Here is a 9,264-nt window from a genome sequence, read left to right as displayed (position 1 = left end):
TCACTGTAGTTATGTAGGAGTCAATGGTATTCAAATTGCAGCTTTTGATGAAGTAATCGGCTGCTTCTGGGGCCTCTTTCAGCTGCCCTGGGCGTGCTTTACATGTAAACGACTGCCAAATGGATTCTTTCGACATTCCAGCCAATTAAAATACATTTAAAGTGCAGCTGGTGGAGAGGCAAACCGTGTGATTGTGCAGAGAACTTTAGGGCAGTGAAACAAAAAACAAACTTTGTGGAACCCAGCTCTGGCAGCCCAGCCAAGGCATGGAGAAGTCATAAAAAGAGGCTATCTTTAGCTCTTGTCAGAATTAGAGATGACACTTTGAGCACCACCTTAAAAGACACAAAAGAGGGAAGCATGTTTGTTAGGGTGTGAGTTTTCTCTCCTCGCCTCTTGAAACTCAGTGTGTTGGCTGGTTGCCCGACATGGTGCTGCATACAAATATTGACAGAACACAGCGGTGTTTGTTAAACCCAGTCTGGGGAAGCCAGTGATTAAAACTCTTGAAGGAAGATCCAAGAACCCCAGGAATTCTCCTGAATAGCCTTAGAACATTGATGGAATGAAAGAGAAAGCAATGAGTGGGCTAAAGTGAAACATTCAACGTCCCTGTCTGCTATGCCTTTTCGGTAAGGATGAACTTTTTTCTTTTTCTCCGTTGAATGTTGATGTTGGTATAGAGAAGAGTGCCCAAAGTGCTCAGCATTCTGGTCTGTGCAATGTGCAGGGGATCACACTCATTGTGTAAATAGACAGAAGGCATTACCCAACACTGGACTGTGCGAGTACTCCTCCAGAATTTAGGATGGTGTGTTTTTAAATGTTTGACTAGGCTGTTCTCTACCAGTACTTGCTGGTGTGTGTCTAGGTGTTTGGCGATTGATAGTGAATAGGTTCCTCCTTGGAACCAAAAATTACAAATCTACATTTCTGTTTAATTTTTATTTTCGCTTTAAAAATTGTTTGGTTGTTCTGCTACCAGCCCCACATTTATGCATATGAATGTTTACTTTTCTCCTCTTATAGTAATATCTAAGCATTCTCAAATCTAAGAATTCTCATTTCCAAAGTCAAGGTATTTAGAAATACCTTGATTTGTCTTGACTTTTATTGGAGATGCTGCTAACTGGGGAATTTATTTGGACTCTTTCTTAGACTGTAAGGAGGCAGGTGCACATGTACTGTCTCTGTGTTGCTGATAGATCAATAAATACCCAGCTCTGTGGGTCATATCCTGATGCCATTTTAAGTACCCAAGAATCCTAAATAAATGTCTAAACTGAAACATTGATTTATACCCATCAATTACTCAATGACAAGAGTTCAAAGTTCCTGATTGTTTCCTATGTTAGCTTGTCACGGTTAGTCCTTTCTGGCGTCAGTTTTGTTCACTGCAAACAAAGAATCCTGCACATTTCACAGTAAAGGATCATGTTGCAGCATCTTGAGCTCAGTTAAATGTGCTTTATTAATCTTTAATGTGCCAGTAGCTCTGAGGCCATGCCAAGCTGAGACTTTCCAAAATTCTCCAAGCTACCTATTGCCAAGATAAACGGTGGTAGGTCCAAAAGGGATATTTTAAGGAAACTTGTAACAGCAAAGTTTTACCTATTAAGTTTGTCATGAGTCAATGAAAGAAACCTTAAATAAAAGAAATTTCAGAGAGAACTGCCTCAGCTCTCTGCCCTGTGTGTGAGAGACCTACTGGGGAGAATTTATTCCTTTATACACAGTGGCCTATGCACCAGGCAGAGGAGATGAGAGGTGTTCTGCCCTGTGCATGAGGGCTGCCTTTATGAAACAGGTATTGCATGAAAAGCCACGTGTGAACGCAGAAAGCTTTCCAGCCCATGGCAGTGTCTGAGCATAGAGGAAAACAGGGCTACACATGTAGTGTCCTGCCTGTTTGATGCAACCATTTCACACATACCATGAGAGCCAGAACTAGGTGATGGCCACAGAAGCCCACTTGAACAAAAATGCAACTTGTACAGAAGGATGATAGGATGGTTTACCTCACACATCTCAACAATGAGTTGACTTACCTGGCTCGCAGGACTCTGTTAATCTGTTTGCCTGGCCAGCTCTTGGAGCATAACACGCTCTGGCCTCTTAGGGTTGAGCAGCTGCTCATCAGGCTAATACAGGGTCATGATCTTTTCCATGAGTAGGAGACACAGTGGGTTCTGCCTTCAGACACGAGACCTATAAACAGGGACTTCATCTGCCAGGATCCTTAGGCAGTGAGAGAAGTTCCAAAGTCCTTTCTGACTCAGAATCAAAGACTTTACACACATCTTTAGGCAATAATGAGGTAGGCTCAATTAAGCAGAAGTTTTATTGCCTTGAGAGTCAAGTCCAATGTCCTTACTGTATGGAACAGGGGTTGACAATCAACAGATCACAGGCTAAAACATGCCCACTGTGTGTTTTTGTAGATAAAGTTTTATTGGAACACAATAACACCCATTGTTTACATTTGCCTAAGGCTGGTTTTGAGCTACCACTTCAGGGTTGAATCATTGCAGCTAAGACCCTACACCTCCACAACCACTAAAACATTTGTTGCCTCACAGGAATAGTTCTAGTGCTCAACAACGAAGTGCTTCTCAAACAATCCATCCTGAAGGATCAGTTTTGTTTTGTTTTCATTTCCAATCTATTGTGGATGAGTACTTTTATAAACTATGATAAAAATGTTTCTGGAATGTTGTGGTGGTGTCAAATTGCTGTGAAATTTGTAAGTACTTATTTTTAATTTTTGTTCTTGTGATCAGCTGCACATATTTTTCAGGCTGGCACAAATCTATGGACCACATTGAGGGGCTCTGGCCCCTGCATAGTTTTATAGCCTCGTCTTGTACTATTTGTCTCCAAAGATGCCACTTCTGTCCCAAGAAGTGAAAACAACAAATTTTTTTCTACCTTTGAGCAACTTTGGACCTTTGTTGCAGATGTTGCTTGGGCTACTTAGAAGGTTATTTTCTCTCCCTTAAACTTTTCATTCTCCTTTCTTTTAAATCTCTGTTTAAATTTACTTCATTAAGAAGGCCTCATGACTATGCTACCTGAAATATCTCTCCTGTCTTACATCATATCATCATGTATGATTTCTCTCTCCTCTCCTCTCTTCTCCTTATTTCCTTTTCTCTCTTTTTTGTCTTTCCTTTTTTCCTTTCCTTTTCTTTCTTTCTTTCTTTCTTTTTTTTCTTTTTTTCTTGTTTATGTTATTGGGAATTAAACCAGGGCTTATCTCACTGGGCTACATCTATAGTCCTTTATTTATTTAATTTTGAGTCAAAGTGTCACTAAATTGCCTAGGTTGGGCTCAAATGTACTATGTTTCTGCTTCAGCTTCCCAGGATGTTGGAATTATAGGGGGGTTCCACTGTGCCAAGATTTATATCACTCTTTCTTCATAGTACTTATTACAGTCAATGTTTCTCTTGCTTGTTTATCTTCTTCTCTGTATTGGTCAAGATTTAGTAATGGATAATATCATTCATCAGGAAAGCGTTTTATACTGGTTTTAAGTGGCAAATAAAATCTTGTGGAACTGTGAGAGTAATGTGTAGAGCAACATTATAGAGTTTACCACTGTGTCCTGTTATTACGCAAACCTGGGAATCAGGAGCTAATGTTGCCATTGCTAACTCTAGGGTCACACTGCCTCTGCTGTCATCTCTGTCTGGAAACTTGTGGTAGGAGATTGAAGTGTTTGATACAGGTGTTGTGGGATACCTGACACCTCTCCCAGAAGCATACTCCTATGGTTTGAATATGGTTTTATTCTTTAATTTGTGCATTACTGAGCCACTACTGTAACTGAAGGCTTGATCTTTTTGGGTGGTACCATTGAGAAATGATGGACCCTTTGAAAGACAGAGACTATAGGATGTCTTTAGGTCAATGGGTCATGTTCCCAAATGGGACTGTGGGAACCTTGTGTATCCTCTGTCTTTGCTTCCTGGCCTGAAATGTGAATTCTCCCAGGTGTGCACTTGCCATGATGTACCACCATTCACCACCCACAGCAGAATTGAACTGACTAGGTGCCATGCTTTTGAACTTTCAAAACTTTGAGCTAAAGAAATCTTTATCTTTGTAAGTTAGTTGCCTCAGGTATTTTGCAATAGTAACAGGAAGTAAACTAATACACATAGCATCTATGTTCGATTTTACTCTGACCTCCAAGTTCCACTATGGGAGTTTCCTGAGTGAAATATGCATCACAACAGAAATTAAGCTATAAAGAAGTCAGGGAAATTCATGACTTAAAATCTTAGGTTTTTAGTCTCTTTGAGGGAATGGAGTTACCAGAATCTGCCTTCATCCTACTTTCAATAAGAGAGGTACTTTCAATAAGGGTGAGGTCCTTATAATCACCCTACATCAGTGTTAATGGCATGTGTAATATGTGTGGTAAAAATTGATAATATGAATGGATGCATTAATTAATCACAAGTTCTTTGAATATCTGTAATGTACAAGGATGCTGACCATGATGGTACATTCATGTAATTCCAGTACTCTGGGAGGCTAAGGCAGGAAGATCACAAGTTCAAAACCATCAGCAATTCAGCAAAAGTCCCTGTCTCAAAATGTAAAAGACATTTAAAATGTAGGCAAGGAAGCGCAGACACTAGAACCCTCATGTGCCATTAGTGGGCAAGTAAAATGATGCATCCATTTAGAAATAGTATGACAATTCCTAAAAATGCTAAAACTTGTGTTCCTATGTGATCTAGTGATTCTCCTGCTAGATATAAACCTAAGAGAATCATGAATATATATTCACACAGAATTTTGTACACAAGTTTTTGTTACAGCATTGTAAAAATTTCCAAATATTCAAAAGAAACCAAATGTCTATAACTTGATGAATGAAATATGGTTTATGTGCAGTATGTAACGTGATATCATCCAGCCATATAAAGGAATGAAATAATTCTCATGATAGTATATACATTGTCCTTGAAATTATCACCTTAAGTGAAAAAAAGACAGATGCAAAAGGCTATACATTCTGTGATTCCAGGTAAATTGTTCAGAATAGGGGAATCTATATAAAGAGCAAGTAGATAAGTGGTTGTTAGAGATTGGGGAAAGAATATTGGAGATTGACTGGTAGTAGGTATGGATATTTTTTATTTGGAGCAATGAAATGCTCTGGAACTAAATTGTAGTGATTGTTGCACAACTCTGTGAATATATGAAAACTTCGGAGTCAGAAAAGGAAAATTTTTATTAGATGTGGATTATACAATGATATGATTTGTGTCTAAGTGTCCCCTCTAAAGCCTCATGGTATCACAAGGGGTGGGCATATTAGAAGTGGCTGAATCTAGAATTCGGGATTGGTTCATTGTCTAGTGCTAGGATTGGGGTGTGAGCTCTACACTTGCCCTAGGAGAGGTACTCTGCATACAATTTAAGGGGAAAAAAACAAGCTCTTTCCTCCCCTTTTTGCTACTGTGCTCCTGCCACATGACCCTGCCTTGGAGCCAACTGATTATGAATTGAAATCTACAAACTGTGAGCTAAATATACCTTAATTTGGGGCTTTGGGTATTTTGTCTCAGCAACCAGAGAAAAGTAACTAAGACAAAAGCTCATAAAGTTTTAAATACACTTGACTTGCTTGATTTGACAATTATACCTTTGAAAGATCTTTATTTAATTGACAATGGGTAGTGGCTAGGGCTTTAACAAAGACAGTGCTGCTCCCTCAAGGTGTGAGGCACAAGACAACCTGTGATAATCATCCTATCAGGGAGTGAGAAAGATACCGCCAGTTGTCTGGGCACAGAAGATATGTACCATGCGTCACATAGGCTGAAAACTAGTTCCACAGAGGTGGATTCAGAAGGGCTAGGAGGAAAGAGAAAGGGAGGCCAGCTGGCCTTTGGAGTTCCCTTATCTCAGAATAGTGTTGTTCAAGCCTTGTCTCTGGAGTTGCTACTATCACCGTGTTGTCAAGAAGGGGCCCCAAATTTGGTTTACATTCTTGTTTTATTGGTCCAGCTGGAATTCAGCATTTCCAGGTGTCACTCAATACCACAATAGTTATTCATTTGGTAAAATATGTTAATGAGGTTATTAGCTTTAAAGTAGTAGTCACATTTTCTTTTGTTTTTTTAAATTTTATTTAAAGAGAAAAAGAAAAAACAGAAAAAAGGATGCAAGTAATACATAATTTCAAAAAAATAAACAGAAATCACTAGTTAATAGATTACATACTGTCATCTTAGAAATAGTTGTTCAAGTTACAAAATTAAAGCATACAAAGTGGACATTCAAACAGTGAGACTGCAAACGCTTCTGTTCAATGATCCAACAAAAACTCAGTAATATGGTTATCTATCTTATATACTTAACTATACATGCAGTTATATCCTTTAGAGCACTTTCTTTTCCTCTCTTTTGTACAATAACAATTACACATTTTGGGTTTTATTACTCCCACAGTTCTTATTACTTTTTTTGAAGAAAATAAAACCAAATGTGGCATAACAAAACAGTCAGTCAAATCAAAAGGATGGACATAGTACATGATGTAAAAACAGAATACGAGGTGGTCAACAATGGTTACCATAATGCCTCTTGCTATCTTAAAAAGAATTGCCTGTATCAATAGTCACATTTTCAATAAAGTATAAAGGAGCAGCTTTTAAGGTATCACAATATATTATACATTATACATGGCATATATTTAATGTACATAAAGATTGCATGCTTCTCCATTTCTGTTCTGCCAAAATGTTTAGATTCTTTTCTTTTTGTCCTGGTTCTGGATTAACTGTCATATTAGATTAAACTTTACCTCATTCTGTGGCCTGTGTGTATGCCCTTTTATAATTTTCTCTGTACCATGTTATGATATGCTGATTAGATATGATATGAGTTGCCATGAGATTAACTGTCTCATATTTTACCAATATGTTAGAGTATTTTAATCTATTCTGTTCTAATTCAACCTATTCAAAGTAAATAATCTATGACATATACAGAGATCTATTTGTAGAATTTTCATTATACTATTATTTTTAGTGATACAATATGAAAAACCACTATGCATCAATAGGAATATGAGACTGCCCTTATACAATTAATGCATATAAAACAAATGTCTGAATACAGACTGATTTAAAGAAATAAAATATAATTCACCAAGAAATATAAATGACCAAGGAGTATTTGAACTCATGTTGGGTCTCACTAGAGACTAAAATAATGCAAATAGAGATAATGAGATATAAATATTCTATTTATTAGTATCAAAGATTAAACTACCATGATTGATGAGGCATGAAAATCAGTCATCCTCATTCACTCTGGTTATAGATGTAATTAAAGCAAATTTGGGAGAAGCAGTTTGAGAAAGAAAGAATATACTTAGAACTCAATAATGTATTTCTCAGAGTGAGTTTTAAAAAATAAAATAGCTTATACAGAGTGTGAAAATGGATGTTTATAATAGTCCAACATATTCCAAAGCTAAAAATAAAGTCCATTAACAAGTGATTGTTAAATAAATTACAATATAATCACACAATGAAAATACTATGCAGTTGTTAAAAATTGATCTTAATTTTGTTGACTTGAATGCCTATAACACAATAAATGAAAATAATAAAATGTTATATTATGAATTCATATTTGAAAAGCTGTCTTTACATATGTGAATTTTTAAAAATTCATGAATGTTAATATCATAATAGCTCAAAATTCACCACTGTGAATCTATCTTCAACATTGTGAATCAGAGGTAAAATGTTATATCCATAAAATGAAATAATAAACAAATTTAAAATCATGATTTTGAAATAGTAAATGATGCTAACTTAAAAATAATTACATGGAAAATGACTGGGCAGAAATGCAGCAAATGTTAACTGTGTTTATCTACAGAAAATATCTACAACAATAATTATAGCTATACTCAAATTATTTCCAGTAAATTCTATATTTTCAAAATTCTTTTTAAAAATTAATATAGTATTTTTACTAATTATTGATCTCTCTTTTTAGGGACCTTAGATTGGAATCCCATAGTTTTGTCTACTAATACAAGTTTAGAAAAGTATATGTTATACTAATAGGCTAATTTAAAAATACTTTTCATAATCGTGCACTGCATAATGACATTTCAGTTAATGACAGAACATGTGCATCAAGGTGGTCTTAGAAGATTATAGCTCCTTTGTAGCTCTTTTAGCTACAAAGGCAATAGAGAGGATATGAACAATGGAACTCTGCCCAGAGGGAGGAAAACAAAATCAGTTGCTTGAAGGGAGTGCAAGGGCCACTGATCTCACCAAGGCAGAATGCAGGGATTTGTGAGGGGAAGTGAACTGGAGACTGTGTTCTGTTAAATGTCTCAAGGATGTGGTCCTTAGCACCAGCATTTTGTTGTTGAAAATAAATTGCCTCTATGTTTTATTTTTTTCAGTTATTGAAAAGAAGCTAGAAAATTTATTTTTAGATAAAATCTCGACATTTTAAATCGTAGCATTAAATTAAAAAAGTAAAATGTTTTGTAGGCAGCCTGAAATATATTGGATCACTAGCGAAATTCCTCAAGGTCCCTTCTGGTGCTTTCTGGGGCATATTTGGTCTAGGGTAGTGCTTTGTGGACTCCTAAGTAATTAGATTCAATTTCTGTATCCTCGATGGATGTCTTCATTAAATGAAGAGACTCTTGACATTTGCCCTCACACATTTTGGAGAGCACCCTACTTTTGTCTTAATGCTCTTACCCACCCCCATCTTGGTCCTTTCCCACACTCACTTTAAGAGATGATGACAAAGAGGATATCCCCCAGCATGCCCCAGAGCAGTCTGCATAAACACTGCTGATAGTGCAAGGAATGGCCTCCAAGGCTTAGGAAAAAAATGTGCTTTAATTAAGTTACATTTCTGAATTCAATTATTGTCTAGACTAGATTTTTTTTATTTTTGCAAAGCTGTAGATATATAGGTAGTAGTTAGTAACACAAATCACTATGCTTTTCTTTGTCTAGAGAAATCCAATCAGACAGATCTCCACTTGCAAACTGCATTATCACCTTAATGTTTCACTACATACACCCTTAAACTGAAAGTGACAAAAGTATGTGCCCCTGCAGCAGTTTCATACAGAAGATTACAAAAGAGAAAGAATCTACACCAAGCTCACATGCACTATTTAGTCCAGCTTAAGTTCTGATCCATCTTTGGCGACTTCTGACTTTAGGGATAATTCTTTTCATAAACTACCTT

At 36.6% G+C, this 9,264-nt stretch overlaps 1 protein-coding gene across 1 annotated transcript in view; it reads left to right on the top strand.

Annotated features, from left to right (window-relative positions):
- The first annotated feature begins 217 nt into the window (after nt 1–217).
- The window catches only part of Nckap5 (NCK associated protein 5), a 949,190-nt gene continuing 940,143 nt past the window's right edge, over nt 218–9,264 (top strand). Inside the window, exon 1 of the mRNA XM_063259587.1 lies at nt 218–632. The gene's annotated coding sequence lies outside the window, so the exon portion shown is untranslated. The remainder of the gene's footprint in view (nt 633–9,264) is intronic.

Source organism: Cavia porcellus, unplaced genomic scaffold, assembly GCF_034190915.1.
Source record: "Cavia porcellus strain 051 isolate PalLab524CR breed Dunkin Hartley unplaced genomic scaffold, mCavPor4.1 scaffold_12, whole genome shotgun sequence".
Classification (NCBI taxonomy): Eukaryota; Metazoa; Chordata; class Mammalia; order Rodentia; family Caviidae; genus Cavia; species Cavia porcellus.
Note: the sequence above shows the minus strand (reverse complement) of the source record. Positions and strands in the feature narration are given on the sequence as shown.